At 58.0% G+C, this 15,211-nt stretch overlaps 4 non-coding genes and 5 pseudogenes across 4 annotated transcripts; all 9 read right to left on the bottom strand.

Moving 5' to 3' along the window:
- Positions 1–456: 456 nt before the first annotated feature.
- Positions 457–575, bottom strand: LOC147300102 (5S ribosomal RNA; annotated as a pseudogene).
- Positions 576–1,829: 1,254 nt separating this feature from the next.
- On the bottom strand, positions 1,830–1,948 carry LOC147300101 (5S ribosomal RNA; annotated as a pseudogene).
- A 2,368-nt stretch (positions 1,949–4,316) lies between these two features.
- Positions 4,317–4,435, bottom strand: LOC147300100 (5S ribosomal RNA; annotated as a pseudogene).
- A 939-nt stretch (positions 4,436–5,374) lies between these two features.
- LOC147300099 (5S ribosomal RNA) lies at positions 5,375–5,493 on the bottom strand. The gene has a single exon (XR_015127965.1). It is a non-coding gene; the product is annotated as a 5S ribosomal RNA (ribosomal RNA).
- A 1,689-nt stretch (positions 5,494–7,182) lies between these two features.
- Positions 7,183–7,301, bottom strand: LOC147300098 (5S ribosomal RNA; annotated as a pseudogene).
- A 664-nt stretch (positions 7,302–7,965) lies between these two features.
- On the bottom strand, positions 7,966–8,084 carry LOC147300097 (5S ribosomal RNA). Its single transcript, XR_015128067.1, has one exon. It is a non-coding gene; the product is annotated as a 5S ribosomal RNA (ribosomal RNA).
- Positions 8,085–10,768: 2,684 nt separating this feature from the next.
- LOC147300096 (5S ribosomal RNA) lies at positions 10,769–10,887 on the bottom strand (annotated as a pseudogene).
- Positions 10,888–11,869: 982 nt separating this feature from the next.
- On the bottom strand, positions 11,870–11,988 carry LOC147300095 (5S ribosomal RNA). Its single transcript, XR_015128108.1, has one exon. It is a non-coding gene; the product is annotated as a 5S ribosomal RNA (ribosomal RNA).
- A 1,805-nt stretch (positions 11,989–13,793) lies between these two features.
- LOC147300094 (5S ribosomal RNA) lies at positions 13,794–13,912 on the bottom strand. The gene has a single exon (XR_015128057.1). It is a non-coding gene; the product is annotated as a 5S ribosomal RNA (ribosomal RNA).
- Positions 13,913–15,211: the final 1,299 nt, after the last annotated feature.

The raw sequence follows: 15,211 nt of genomic DNA, 5'->3' as shown, positions 1-15,211 counted from the left end.
AGTGGCCTCAGCCAGCAGCCACAGGCCCTGGTGTGGTGTAAGTGGCCTCAGCCAGTGCCACAGGCCCTGGTGTGGTGTAATTGGCCTCAATAGCAACTAAGGCCCTGGTGTGGTGTAAGTGGCCTGAGCAAGAGCCACATACCCTGGTGTGGTGTAATTGGCCTCAATAGCAACTAAGGCCCTGGTGTGGTGTAGGTGGCCTCAGCCAGCAGCCACAGGCCCTGGTGTGGTGTAAGTGGCCTCAGCCAGAGCAACAGGCCCTGATGTGGTGTAAGTGGCCCCAGCCGGTCACTCAGGCCCTGGTGTGGTGTAGGTGGCATCAGCTAGCAGCACAAGACATTGGAAAACAGCCAAAAGCAATGTCGTTAATGTGACCTCATTAATGGGGAGCTGCTTCTGGTCTTTTAATACACCCCTTCTCTGGATCAAAAGCGGTTCAATGACATGAAAATGAAAGGCTTACAGCACCAGGTATTCCCAGGAAGTCTCCCATCCAAGTATTAACCAAGCCCAGCCCTGCTTAGCTTCCGAGATCAGACGAGGTCGGGCGTGCTCAGGGTGGTATGGCCGTAAGCTGCTGGCCCCAGCACAATGTCTCAATTTATGGATTCAAGTGATTAGGTGGCAAGTACCTGAAGTTACGAAGACAATCCTATAACCATACCTGCATGTTTGCATAATACCCTAACCAAAAGGCTCAGTTTGGCATTTATCCAACAGCACAGGCCCTGGATTGTTGAAGATGGCCTCAAGAACCAGCACAGGGCCTGGTGTGTTTTACATGGCCACAGCAAGCAGCACAGGGCCTGGTTTGGTGAAGATGGCCTCAGCAAGCAGCCACAGGCCCTGGTTTGGTGAAGATGGCCTCAGCCAGAAGCGCAGGGCCTGGTGTGATGTGAGTGGCCTGAACAAGAGCCACAGGCCCTGGTGTGGTGTAAGTGGCCTCAGCCAGCAGCCACAGGCCCTGGTGTGGTGTAAGTGGCCTCAGCCAGAAGCCACATGCACTGGTGTGGTGTAAGTGGCCTCAGCCAGCAGCAAAAGGGCCCTGGTGTGGTGTAGGTGGCCTCAGCCAGCAGCCACAGGCCCTGGTGTGGTGTAAGTGGCCTCAATAGCAACTAAGGCCCTGGTGTGGTGTAAGTGGCTTCAGCCAGCAGCCACAGGCCCTGGTGTGGTGTAAGTGGCCTCAGCCAGCAGCCACAGGCCCTGGTGTGGTGTAGGTGGCCTCAGCCAGCAGCCACAGGCCCTGGTGTGGTGTAAGTGGCCTCAATAGCAACTAAGGCCCTGGTGTGGTGTAAGTGGCTTCAGCCAGCAGCCAAAGGCTCTGGTGTGGTGTAATTGGCCTCAATAGCAACTAAGGCCCTGGTGTGGTGTAGGTGGCCTCAGCCAGCAGCCACAGGCCCTGGTGTGGTGTAAGTGGCCTCAGCCAGTGCCACAGGCCCTGGTGTGGTGTAAGTGGCCTGAGCAAGAGCCACAGACCCTGGTGTGGTGTAATTGGCCTCAATAGCAACTAAGGCCCTGGTGTGGTGTAAGTGGCCTCAGCCAGCAGCCACAGGCCCTGGTGTGGTGTAAGTGGCCTCAGCCAGCAGCCACAGGCCCTTGTGTGGTGTAATTGGCCTCAATAGCAACTAAGGCCCTGGTTTGGTGTATGTGGCCTCAGCCAGCAAATAAGGCCGTGGTGTGGTGTAGGTGGCATCAGCTAGCAGCACAAGACATTGGAAAACAGCCAAAAGCAATGTCGTTAATTTACCCTCATTAATGGGCAGCTGCTTTTGGTCTTTTAATACACCCCTTCTCTGGATCAAAAGCGGTTCAATGACATGAAAATGAAAGGCTTACAGCACCAGGTATTCCCAGGCAGTCTCCCATCCAAGTACTAACCAAGCCTAGCCCTGCTTAGCTTCCGAGATCAGACGAGGTCGGGCGTGCTCAGGGTGGTATGGCCGTAAGCTGCTGGCCCCAGCACAATGTCTCAATTTATGGATTCAAGTGATTAGGTGGCAAATACCTGAAGTTACGAAGACAATCCTATAACCATACCTGCATGTTTGCATAATACCCTAACCCAAAGGCTCAGTTTGGCATTTATCCAACAGCACAGGCCCTGGATTGTTGAAGATGGCCTCAAGAACCAGCACAGGACCTGGTGTGTTTTACATGGCCACAGCAAGCAGCACAGGGCCTGGTTTGGTGAAGATGGCCTCAGCAAGCAGCCACAGGCCCTGGTTTGGTGTAAGTGGCCTCAGCCAGCAGCCACAGGCCCTGGTGTGGTGTAAGTGGCCTCAGCCAGCAGCCACAGGCCCTGGTGTGGTCTAAGTGGCCTCAGCCAGTGCCACAGGCCCTGGTGTGGTGTAAGTGGCCTGAGTAAGAGCCACAGGCCCTGGTGTGGTGTAAGTGGCCTCAGCCAGCAGCCACAGGCCCTGGTGTGGTGTAAGTGGCCTGAGCAAGTGCCACAGGCCCTGGTGTGGTGTAAGTGGCCTAAGCCAGAGCCACAGGCCCTGGTGTGGTGTAAGTGGCCTGAGCAAGAGCCACAGGGCCTGGTTTGGTGAAGATGGCCTCGGCCAGAAGCGCAGGGCCTGGTGTGATGTGAGTGGCCTGAGCAAGAGCCACAGGCCCTGGTGTGGTGTAAGTGGCCTCAGCCAGCAGCCACAGGCCCTGGTGTGGTGTAAGTCGCCTCAGACAGAAGCCACAGGCACTGGTGTGGTGTAAGTGGCCTCAGCCAGCAGCAAAAGGGCCCTGGTGTGGTGTAAGTCGCCTCAGCCAGCAGCCACAGGCCCTGGTGTGGTGTAGATGGCCTCAGCCAGCAGCCACAGGCCCTGGTGTGGTGTAAGTGGCCTCAGACAGCAGCCACAGGCCCTGGTGTGGTGTAGGTGGCCTCAGCCAGCAGCCACAGGCCCTGGTGTGGTGTAAGTGGCCTCAGCCAGCAGCCACAGGCCCTGGTGTGGTGTAAGTCGCCTCAGACAGAAGCCACAGGCACTGGTGTGGTGTAAGTGGCCTCAGCCAGCAGCAAAAGGGCCCTGGTGTGGTGTAAGTCGCCTCAGCCAGCAGCCACAGGCCCTGGTGTGGTGTAGATGGCCTCAGCCAGCAGCCACAGGCCCTGGTGTGGTGTAAGTGGCCTCAGACAGCAGCCACAGGCCCTGGTGTGGTGTAGGTGGCCTCAGCCAGCAGCCACAGACCCTGGTGTGGTGTAATTGGCCTCAATAGCAACTAATGCCCTGGTGTGGTGTAGGTGGCCTCAGCCAGCAGCCACAGGCCCTGGTGTGGTGTAAGTGGCCTCAGCCAGCAGCCACAGGCCCTGGTGTGGTGTAAGTGGCCTGAGCAAGTGCCACAGGCCTGGTGTGGTGTAAGTGGCCTGAGCAAGAGCCACAGACCCTGGTGTAGTGTAATTGGCCTCAATAGCAACTAAGGCCCTGGTGTGGTGTAAGTGGCCTCAGCCAGCAGCCACAGGCCCTGATGTGGTGTAAGTGGCCCCAGCCGGTCACTCAGGCCCTGGTGTGGTGTAGGTGGCATCAGCTAGCAGCAAAAGGGCCCTGGTGTGGTGTAAGTGGCCTCAGCCAGCAGCAAAAGGGCCCTGGTGTGGTGTAAGTGGCCTCAGCCAGCAGCCACAGGCCCTGGTGTGGTGTAGGTGGCCTCAGCCAGCAGCCACAGGCCCTGGTGTGGTGTAAGTGGCCTCAGCCAGCAGCCACAGGCCCTGGTGTGGTGTAGGTGGCCTCAGCCAGCAGCCACAGGCCCTGGTGTGGTGTAAGTGGCCTCAGCCAGCAGCCACAGGCCCTGTTGTGGTGTAAGTGGCCTCAGCCAGTGCCACAGGCCCTGGTGTGGTGTAAGTGGCCTGAGCAAGAGCCACAGGCCCTGGTGTGGTGTAAGTGGCCTGAGCAAGAGCCACAGACCCTGGTGTGGTGTAATTGGCCTCAATAGCAACTAATGCCCTGGTGTGGTGTAGGTGGCCTCAGCCAGCAGCCACAGGCCCTGGTGTGGTGTAAGTGGCCTCAATAGCAACTAAGGCCCTGGTGTGGTGTAAGTGGCTTCAGCCAGCAGCCACAGGCTCTGGTGTGGTGTAACTGGCCTCAGCCAGCAGCCACAGGCCCTGGTGTGGTGTAAGTGGCCTCAGCCAGAGCCACAGGCCCTGATGTGGTGTAAGTGGCCCCAGCCGGTCACTCAGGCCCTGGTGTGGTGTAGGTGGCCTCAGCTAGCAGCACAAGACATTGGAAAAGAGCCAAAAGCAGTGTCGTTAATGTGCCCTCATTAATGGGCAGCTGCTTTTGGTCTTTTAATACACCCCTTCTCTGGATCAAAAGCGGTTCAATGACATGAAAATCAAAGGCTTACAGCACCAGGTATTCCCAGGCAGTCTCCCATCCAAGTACTAACCAAGCCCAGCCCTGCTTAGCTTCCGAGATCAGACGAGGTCGGGCGTGCTCAGGGTGGTATGGCCGTAAAATGCTGGCTCCAGCACAATGTCTCAATTTATGGATTCAAGTGATTAGGTGGCAAGTACCTGAAGTTACGAAGACAAACCTATAACCATACCTTCATGTTTGCATAATACCCTAACCCAAAGGCTCAGTTTGGCATTTATCCAACAGCACAGGCCCTGGATTGTTGAAGATGGCCTCAGGAACCAGCACAGGGCCTGGTGTGTTGTACATGGCCACAGCAAGCAGCACAGGGCCTGGTTTGGTGAAGATGGCCTCGGTCAGAAGCGCAGGGCCTGGTGTGATGTGAGTGGCCTGAGCAAGAGCCACAGGCCTTGGTGTGGTGTAAGTGGCCTCAGCCAGCAGCCACAGGCCCTGGTGTGGTGTAAGTCGCCTCAGCCAGAAGCCACAGGCACTGGTGTGGTGTAAGTGGCCTCAGCCAGCAGCAAAAGGGCCCTGGTGTGGTGTAAGTCGCCTCAGCCAGCAGCCACAGGCCCTGGTGTGGTGTAGGTGGCCTCAGCCAGCAGCCACAGGCCCTGGTGTGGTGTAAGTGGCCTCAGCCAGTGCCACAGGCCCTGGTGTGGTGTAATTGGCCTCAATAGCAACTAAGGCCCTGGTGTGGTGTAAGTGGCCTGAGCAAGAGCCACATACCCTTGTGTGGTGTAATTGGCCTCAATAGCAACTAAGGCCCTGGTGTGGTGTAGGTGGCCTCAGCCAGCAGCCACAGGCCCTGGTGTGGTGTAAGTGGCCTCAGCCAGAGCAACAGGCCCTGATGTGGTGTAAGTGGCCCCAGCCGGTCACTCAGGCCCTGGTGTGGTGTAAATGGCATCAGCTAGCAGCACAAGACATTGGAAAACAGCCAAAAGCAGTGTCGTTAATGTGCCCTCATTAATGGGGAGCTGCTTTTGGTCTTTTAATACACCCCTTCTCTGGATCAAAAGCGGTTCAATGACATGAAAATGAAAGGCTTACAGCACCAGGTATTCCCAGGCAGTCTCCCATCCAAGTACTAACCAAGCCCAGCCCTGCTTAGCTTCCGAGATCAGACGAGGTCGGGCGTGCTCAGGGTGGTATGGCCGTAAGCTGCTGGCCCCAGCACAATGTCTCAATTTATGGATTCAAGTGATTAGGTGGCAAGTACCTGAAGTTACGAAGACAATCCTATAACCATACCTGCATGTTTGCATAATACCCTAACCCAAAGGCTCAGTTTGGCATTTATCCAACAGCACAGGCCCTGGATTGTTGAAGATGGCCTCAAGAACCAGCACAGGACCTGGTGTGTTTTACATGGCCACAGCAAGCAGCACAGGGCCTGGTTTGGTGAAGATGGCCTCAGCAAGCAGCCACAGGCCCTGGTTTGGTGTAAGTGGCCTCAGCCAGCAGCCACAGGCCCTGGTGTGGTGTAAGTGGCCTCAGCCAGCAGCCACAGGCCCTGGTGTGGTCTAAGTGGCCTCAGCCAGTGCCACAGGCCCTGGTGTGGTGTAAGTGGCCTGAGTAAGAGCCACAGGCCCTGGTGTGGTGTAAGTGGCCTCAGCCAGCAGCCAGAGGCCCTGGTGTGGTGTAAGTGGCCTGAGCAAGTGCCACAAGCCCTGGTGTGGTGTAAGTGGCCTAAGCCAGAGCCACAGGCCCTGGTGTGGTGTAAGTGGCCTGAGCAAGAGCCACAGGGCCTGGTTTGGTGAAGATGGCCTCGGCCAGAAGCGCAGGGCCTGGTGTGATGTGAGTGGCCTGAGCAAGAGCCACAGGCCCTGGTGTGGTGTAAGTGGCCTCAGCCAGCAGCCACAGGCCCTGGTGTGGTGTAAGTCGCCTCAGCCAGAAGCCACAGGCACTGGTGTGGTGTAAGTGGCCTCAGCCAGCAGCAAAAGGGCCCTGGTGTGGTGTAAGTCGCCTCAGCCAGCAGCCACAGGCCCTGGTGTGGTGTAGATGGCCTCAGCCAGCAGCCACAGGCCCTGGTGTGGTGTAAGTGGCCTCAGCCAGCAGCCACAGGCCCTGGTGTGGTCTAAGTGGCCTCAGCCAGAAGCACAGGGCCTGGTGTGATATGAGTGGCCTGAGCAAGAGCCACAGGCCCTGGTGTGGTGTAAGTGGCCTGAGCAAGAGCCACAGGCCCTGGTGTGGTGTAAGTGGCCTGAGCAAGAGCCACAGGCCCTGGTGTGGTGTAGGTGGCCTCAGCCAGCAGCCACAGGCCCTGGTGTGGTGTAGGTGGCCTCAGCCAGCAGCCACAAGCCCTTGTGTGGTGTAAGTGGCCTCAGCCAGCAGCCACAGGCTCTGGTGTGGTGTAAGTGGCCTCAGCCAGTGCCACAGGCCCTGGTGTGGTGTAAGTTGCCTGAGCAAGAGCCACAGACCATGGTGTGGTGTAATTGGCCTCAATAGCAACTAAGGCCCTGGTGTGGTGTAAGTGGCCTCAGCCAGCAGCCACAGGCCTGGTGTGGTGTAAGTGGCCTCAGCCAGCAGCCACAGGCCCTGGTGTGGTGTAAGTGGCCTCAGCCAGAGCCACAGGCCCTGATGTGGTGTAAGTGGCCTGAGCAAGAGCCACAGGCCCTGGTGTGGTGTAAGTGGCCTGAGCAAGAGCCACAGGCCCTGGTGTGGTGTAAGTGACCTCAGCCAGCAAATAAGGCCGTGGTGTGGTGTAGGTGGCATCAGCTAGCAGCACAAGACATTGGAAAACAGCCAAAAGCAATGTCGTTAATGTGCCCTCATTAATGGGGAGCTGCTTTTGGTCTTTTAATACACCCCTTCTCTGGATCAAAAGCGGTTCAATGACATGAAAATGAAAGGCTTACAGGACCAGGTATTCCCAGGCAGTCTCCCATCCAAGTACTAACCAAGCCCAGCCCTGCTTAGCTTCCGAGATCAGACGAGGTCGGGCGTGCTCAGGGTGGTATGGCCGTAATCTGCTGGCCCCAGCACAATGTCTCAATTTATGGATTCAAGTGATTAGGTGGCAAGTACCTGAAGTTACGAAGACAATCCTATAACCATACCTGCATGTTTGCATAATACCCTAACCCAAAGGCTCAGTTTGGCATTTATCCAACAGCACAGGCCCTGGATTGTTGAAGATGGCCTCAGGAACCAGCACAGGGCCTGGTGTGTTGTACATGGCCACAGCAAGCAGCACAGGGCCTGGTTTGGTGAAGATGACCTCGGCCAGAAGCACAGGGCCTGGTGTGATATGAGTGGCCTGAGCAAGAGCCACAGGCCCTGGTGTGTTGTAAGTGGCCTCAGCCAGCAGCCACAGGCCCTGGTGTGGTGTAGGTGGCCTCAGCCAGCAGCCACAGGCCCTTGTGTGGTGTAATTGGCCTCAATAGCAACTAAGGCCCTGGTGTGGTGTAGGTGGCCTCAGCCAGCAGCCACAGGCCCTGGTGTGGTGTAAGTGGCCTCAGCCAGCAGCCACAGGCCCTGGTGTGGTGTAAATGGCATCAGCTAGCAGCACAAGACATTGGAAAACAGCCAAAAGCAGTGTCGTTAATGTGCCCTCATTAATGGGGAGCTGCTTTTGGTCTTTTAATACACCCCTTCTCTGGATCAAAAGCGGTTCAATGACATGAAAATGAAAGGCTTACAACACCAGGTATTCCCAGGGAGTCTCCCATCCAAGTACTAACCAAGCCCAGCCCTGCTTAGCTTCCGAGATCAGACGAGGTCGGGCGTGCTCAGGGTGGTATGGCCGTAAGCTGCTGGCCCCAGCACAATGTCTCAATTTATGGATTCAAGTGATTAGGTGGCAAGTACCTGAAGTTACGAAGACAATCCTATAACCATACCTGCATGTTTGCATAATACCCTAACCCAAAGGCTCAGTTTGGCATTTATCCAACAGCACAGGCCCTGGATTGTTGAAGATGGCCTCAAGAACCAGCACAGGACCTGGTGTGTTTTACATGGCCACAGCAAGCAGCACAGGGCCTGGTTTGGTGAAGATGGCCTCAGCAAGCAGCCACAGGCCCTGGTTTGGTGTAAGTGGCCTCAGCCAGCAGCCACAGGCCCTGGTGTGGTGTAAGTGGCCTCAGCCAGCAGCCACAGGCCCTGGTGTGGTCTAAGTGGCCTCAGCCAGTGCCACAGGCCCTGGTGTGGTGTAAGTGGCCTGAGTAAGAGCCACAGGCCCTGGTGTGTTGTAAGTGGCCTCAGCCAGCAGCCACAGGCCCTGGTGTGGTGTAAGTGGCCTGAGCAAGTGCCACAGGCCCTGGTGTGGTGTAAGTGGCCTAAGCCAGAGCCACAGGCCCTGGTGTGGTGTAAGTGGCCTGAGCAAGAGCCACAGGGCCTGGTTTGGTGAAGATGGCCTCGGCCAGAAGCGCAGGGCCTGGTGTGATGTGAGTGGCCTGAGCAAGAGCCACAGGCCCTGGTGTGGTGTAAGTGGCCTCAGCCAGCAGCCACAGGCCCTGGTGTGGTGTAAGTCGCCTCAGCCAGAAGCCACAGGCACTGGTGTGGTGTAAGTGGCCTCAGCCAGCAGCAAAAGGGCCCTGGTGTGGTGTAAGTCGCCTCAGCCAGCAGCCACAGGCCCTGGTGTGGTGTAGATGGCCTCAGCCAGCAGCCACAGGCCCTGGTGTGGTGTAAGTGGCCTCAGCCAGCAGCCACAGGCCCTGGTGTGGTCTAAGTGGCCTCAGCCAGAAGCACAGAGCCTGGTGTGATATGAGTGGCCTGAGCAAGAGCCACAGGCCCTGGTGTGGTGTAAGTGGCCTGAGCAAGAGCCACAGGCCCTGGTGTGGTGTAAGTGGCCTGAGCAAGAGCCACAGGCCCTGGTGTGGTGTAGGTGGCCTCAGCCAGAAGCCACAGGCCCTGGTGTGGTGTAAGTCGCCTCAGCCAGAAGCCACAGGCACTGGTGTGGTGTAAGTGGCCTCAGCCAGCAGCAAAAGGGCCCTGGTGTGGTGTAAGTCGCCTCAGCCAGCAGCCACCGGCCCTGGTGTGGTGTAGGTGGCCTCAGCCAGCAGCCACAGGCCCTGGTGTGGTGTAAGTGGCCTCAGCCAGCAGCCACAGGCCCTGGTGTGGTGTAAGTGGCCTCAGCCAGCAGCCACAGGCCCTGGTGTGGTGTAAGTGGCCTCAGCCAGTGCCACAGGCCCTGGTGTGGTGTAAGTGGCCTGAGCAAGAGCCACAGACCCTGGTGTGGTGTAATTGGCCTCAGCCAGCAGCCACAGGCCCTGGTGTGGTGTAAGTGGCCTCAGACAGAAGCCACAGGCACTGGTGTGGTGTAAGTGGCCTCAGCCAGCAGCAAAAGGGCCCTGGTGTGGTGTAAGTGGCCTCAGCCAGCAGCCACAGGCCCTGGTGTGGTGTAAGTGGCCTCAGCCAGCAGCCACAGGCCCTGGTGTGGTGTAAGTGGCCTAAGCCAGAGCCACAGGCCCTGGTGTGGTGTAAGTGGCCTGAGCAAGAGCCACAGGGCCTGGTTTGGTGAAGATGGCCTCGGCCAGAAGCGCAGGGCCTGGTGTGATGTGAGTGGCCTGAGCAAGAGCCACAGGCCCTGGTGTGGTGTAAGTGGCCTCAGCCAGCAGCCACAGGCCCTGGTGTGGTGTAAGTCGCCTCAGCCAGAAGCCACAGGCACTGGTGTGGTGTAAGTGGCCTCAGCCAGCAGCCACAGGCCCTGGTGTGGTGTAAGTCGCCTCAGCCAGCAGCCACAGGCCCTGGTGTGGTGTAGATGGCCTCAGCCAGCAGCCACAGGCCCTGGTGTGGTGTAAGTGGCCTCAGCCAGCAGCCACAGGCCCTGGTGTGGTCTAAGTGGCCTCAGCCAGAAGCACAGGGCCTGGTGTGATATGAGTGGCCTGAGCAAGAGCCACAGGCCCTGGTGTGGTGTAAGTGGCCTGAGCAAGAGCCACAGGCCCTGGTGTGGTGTAAGTGGCCTGAGCAAGAGCCACAGGCCCTGGTGTGGTGTAGGTGGCCTCAGCCAGCAGCCACAAGCCCTTGTGTGGTGTAAGTGGCCTCAGCCAGCAGCCACAGGCTCTGGTGTGGTGTAAGTGGCCTCAGCCAGTGCCACAGGCCCTGGTGTGGTGTAAGTTGCCTGAGCAAGAGCCACAGACCATGGTGTGGTGTAATTGGCCTCAATAGCAACTAAGGCCCTGGTGTGGTGTAAGTGGCCTCAGCCAGCAGCCACAGGCCCTGGTGTGGTGTAAGTGGCCTCAGCCAGCAGCCACAGGCCCTGGTGTGGTGTAAGTGGCCTCAGCCAGAGCCACAGGCCCTGATGTGGTGTAAGTGGCCCCAGCCGGTCACTCAGGCCCTGGTGTGGTGTAGGTGGCATCAGCTAGCAGCACAAGACATTGGAAAAGAGCCAAAAGCAATGTCGTTAATGTGCCCTCATTAATGGGCAGCTGCTTTTGGTCTTTTAATACACCCCTTCTCTGGATCAAAAGCGGTTCAATGACATGAAAATCAAAGGCTTACAGCACCAGGTATTCCCAGGCAGTCTCCCATCCAAGTACTAACCAAGCCCAGCCCTGCTCAGCTTCCGAGATCAGACGAGGTCGGGCGTGCTCAGGGTGGTATGGCCGTAAGCTGCTGGCCGCAGCACAATGTCTCAATTTATGGATTCAGGTGATTAGGTGGCAAGTACCTGAAGTTACGAAGACAATCCTATAACCCTACCTTCATGTTTGCATAATACCCTAACCCAAAGGCTCAGTTTAGCATTTATCCAACAGCACAGGCCCTGGATTGTTGAAGATGGCCTCAGGAACCAGCACAGGGCCTGGTGTGTTGTACATGGCCACAGCAAGCAGCACAGGGCCTGGTTTGGTGAAGATGGCCTCAGCAAGCAGCCACAGGCCCTGGTTTGGTGAAGATGGCCTCGGCCAGAAGCGCAGGGCCTGGTGTGATGTGAGTGGCCTGAGCAAGAGCCACAGGCCCTGGTGTGGTGTAAGTGGCCTCAGCCAGCAGCCACAGGCCCTGGTGTGGTGTAAGTGGCCTCAGCCAGAAGCCACATGCACTGGTGTGGTGTAAGTGGCCTCAGCCAGCAGCAAAAGGGCCCTGGTGTGGTGTAGGTGGCCTCAGCCAGCAGCCACAGGCCCTGGTGTGGTGTAAGTGGCCTCAATAGCAACTAAGGCCCTGGTGTGGTGTAAGTGGCTTCAGCCAGCAGCCACAGGCCCTGGTGTGGTGTAAGTGGCCTCAGCCAGCAGCCACAGGCCCTGGTGTGGTGTAGGTGGCCTCAGCCAGCAGCCACAGGCCCTGGTGTGGTGTAAGTGGCCTCAATAGCAACTAAGGCCCTGGTGTGGTGTAAGTGGCTTCAGCCAGCAGCCACAGGCTCTGGTGTGGTGTAACTGGCCTCAGCCAGCAGCCACAGGCCCTGGTCTGGTGTAAGTGGCCCCAGCCGGTCACTCAGGCCCTGGTGTGGTGTAGGTGGCATCAGCAAGCAGCACAAGACATTGGAAAACAGCCAAAAGCAGTGTCGTTAATGTGCCCTCATTAATGGGCAGCTGCTTTTGGTCTTTTAATACACCCCTTCTCTGGATCAAAAGCGGTTCAATGACATGAAAATGGAAGGCTTACAGCACCAGGTATTCCCAGGCAGTCTCCCATCCAAGTACTAACCAAGCCCAGTCCTGCTTAGCTTCCGAGATCAGACGAGGTCGGGCGTGCTCAGGGTGGTATGGCCGTAAGCTGCTGGTCCCAGCACAATGTCTCAATTTATGGATTCAAGTGATTAGGTGGCAAGTACCTGAAGTTACGAAGACAATCCTATAACCATACCTTCATGTTTGCATAATACCCTAACCCAAAGGCTCAGTTTGGCATTTATCCAACAGCACAGGCCCTGGATTGTTGAAGATGGCCTCAGGAACCAGCACAGGGCCTGGTGTGTTGTACATGGCCACAGCAAGCAGCACAGGGCCTGGTTTGGTGAAGATGGCCTCGGCCAGAAGCGCAGGGCCTGGTGTGATGTGAGTGGCCTGAGCAAGAGCCACAGGCCCTGGTGTGGTGTAAGTGGCCTCAGCCAGCAGCCACAGGCCCTGGTGTGGTGTAAGTCGCCTCAGCCAGAAGCCACAGGCACTGGTGTGGTGTAAGTGGCCTCAGCCAGCAGCAAAAGGGCCCTGGTGTGGTGTAAGTCGCCTGAGCCAGCAGCCACAGGCCCTGGTGTGGTGTAGGTGGCCTCAGCCAGCAGCCACAGGCCCTGGTGTGGTGTAAGTGGCCTCAGCCAACAGCCACAGGCCCTGGTATGGTGTAAGTGGCCTCAGCCAGCAGCCACAGGCCCTGGTGTGGTGTAAGTGGCCAGAAGCGCAGGGCCTGGTGTGATGTGAGTGGCCTGAGCAAGAGCCACAGACCCTGGTGTGGTGTAATTGGCCTCAATAGCAACTAAGGCCCTGGTGTGGTGTATGTGGCCTCAGCCAGCAGCCACAGGCCCTGGTGTGGTGTAACTGGCCTCAGCCAGCAGCCACAGGCCCTGGTGTGGTGTAAGTGGCCTCAGCCAGAGCCACAGGCCCTGATGTGGTGTAAGTCGCCTCAGCTAGCAGCACAGGGCCTGGTTTGGTGAAGATGGCCTCGGCCAGAAGCACAGGACCTGGTTTGATATGAGTGGCCTGAGCCAGCAGCCACAGGCCCTGGTGTGGTGTAAGTGGCCTCAGCCAGCAGCAACAGGCCCTGGTGTGGTGTAAGTCGCCTCAGCCAGAAGCCACAGGCACTGGGGTGGTGTAAGTGGCCTCAGCCAGCAGCAACAGGCCCTGGTGTGGTGTAAGTCGCCTCAGCAAGCAGCCACAGGCCCTGGTGTGGTGTAGGTGGTCTCAGGCAGCAGCCACAGGCCCTGGTGTGGTGTAAGTGGCCTCAGCAAGAGCCACAGACCCTGGTGTGGTGTAATTGGCCTAAGCCAGAGCCACAGGCCCTGGTGTGGTGTAAGTGGCCTGAGCAAGAACCACAGGGCCTGGTTTGGTGAAGATGGCTTCGGCCAGAAGCGCAGGGCCTGGTGTGATGTGAGTGGCCTGAGCAAGAGCCACAGGCCCTGGTGTGGTGTAAGTGGCCTCAGCCAGCAGCCACAGGCCCTGGTGTGGTGTAAGTCGCCTCAGCCAGAAGCCACAGGCACTGGTGTGGTGTAAGTGGCCTCAGCCAGCAGCCACAGGCCCTGGTGTGGTGTAAGTGGCCTCAATAGCAACTAAGGCCCTGGTGTGGTGTAAGTGGCTTCAGCCAGCAGCCACAGGCTCTGGTGTGGTGTAACTGGCCTCAGCCAGCAGCCACAGGCCCTGGTGTGGTGTAAGTGGCCTCAGCCAGAGCCACAGGCCCTGATGTGGTGTAAGTGGCCCCAGCCGGTCACTCAGGCCCTGGTGTGGTGTAGGTGGCATCAGCTAGCAGCACAAGACATTGGAAAAGAGCCAAAAGCAGTGTCGTTAATGTGCCCTCATTAATGGGCAGCTGCTTTTGGTCTTTTAATACACCCCTTCTCTGGATCAAAAGCGGTTCAATGACATGAAAATGAAAGGCTTACAGCACCAGGTATTCCCAGGTAGTCTCCCATCCAAGTACTAACCAAGCCCAGCCCTGCTTAGCTTCCGAGATCAGACGAGGTCGGGCGTGCTCAGGGTGGTATGGCCGTAAGCTGCTGGCTCCAGCACAATGTCTCAATTTATGGATTCAAGTGATTAGGTGGCAAGTACCTGAAGTTACGAAGACAATCCTATAACCATACCTGCATGTTTGCATAATACCCTAACCCAAAGGCTCAGTTTGGCATTTATCCAACAGCACAGGCCCTGGATTGTTGAAGATGGCCTCAGGAACCAGCACAGGGCCTGGTGTGTTGTACATGGCCACAGCAAGCAGCACAGGGCCTGGTTTGGTGAAGATGGCCTCGGCCAGAAGCGCAGGGCCTGGTGTGATGTGAGTGGCCTGCGCAAGAGCCACAGGCCTTGGTGTGGTGTAAGTGGCCTCAGCCAGCAGCCACAGGCCCTGGTGTGGTGTAAGTCGCCTCAGCCAGAAGCCACAGGCACTGGTGTGGTGTAAGTGGCCTCAGCCAGCAGCAAAAGGGCCCTGGTGTGGTGTAAGTGGCCTCAGCCAGCAGCCACAGGCCCTGGTGTGGTGTAGGTGGCCTCAGCCAGCAGCCACAGGCCCTTGTGTGGTGTAATTGGCCTCAATAGCAACTAAGGCCCTGGTGTGGTGTAGGTGGCCTCAGCCAGCAGCCACAGGCCCTGGTGTGGTGTAAGTGGCCTCAGCCAGTGCCACCGGCCCTGGTGTGGTGTAAGTGGCCTGAGCAAGAGCCACAGACCCTGGTGTGGTGTAGGTTGTCCTCAGCCAGCAGCCACAGGCCCTGGTGTGGTGTAAGTGGCCTCAGCCAGTGCCACAGGCCCTGGTGTGGTGTAAGTGGCCTGAGCAAGAGCCACAGACCCTGGTGTGGTGTAATTGGCCTCAATAGCAACTAAGGCCCTGGTGTGGTGTAAGTGGCCTCAGCCAGCAGCCACAGGCCCTGGTGTGGTGAAAGTGGCCTCAGCAAGAGCCACAGACCCTGGTGTGGTGAAGATGGCCTCGGCCAGAAGCGCAGGGCCTGGTGTGATGTGAGTGGCCTGAGCAAGAGCCACAGGCCTTGGTGTGGTGTAAGTGGCCTCAGCCAGCAGCCACAGGCCCTGGTGTGGTGTAAGTGGCCTCAGCCAGAAGCCACAGGCACTGGTGTGGTGTAAGTGGCCTCAGCCAGCAGCCACAGGCCCTGGTGTGGTGTAGGTGGCCTCAGCCAGCAGCCACAGGCCCTGGTGTGGTGTAGGTGGCCTCAGCCAGCAGCCACAGGCCCTGGTGTGGTGTAGGTGGCCTCAGCCAGCAGCCACAGGCCCTGGTGTGGTGTAAGTGGCCCGAGCAAGAGCCACAGGCCCTGGTGTGGTGTAAGTGGCCTCAATAGCAAATAAGGCCCT

This window comes from Aulonocara sp. 'chitande type north' Nkhata Bay, unplaced genomic scaffold (assembly GCF_057382095.1).
Source record: "Aulonocara sp. 'chitande type north' Nkhata Bay isolate Kocher_YH1m ecotype deep benthic unplaced genomic scaffold, A_spYH_male_GT1.1 unmapped_scaffold_35, whole genome shotgun sequence".
Classification (NCBI taxonomy): Eukaryota; Metazoa; Chordata; class Actinopteri; order Cichliformes; family Cichlidae; genus Aulonocara; species Aulonocara sp. 'chitande type north' Nkhata Bay.
The sequence above is the reverse complement of the archived record's forward strand: the minus strand, read 5'-3'. Positions and strand labels throughout refer to the sequence as shown.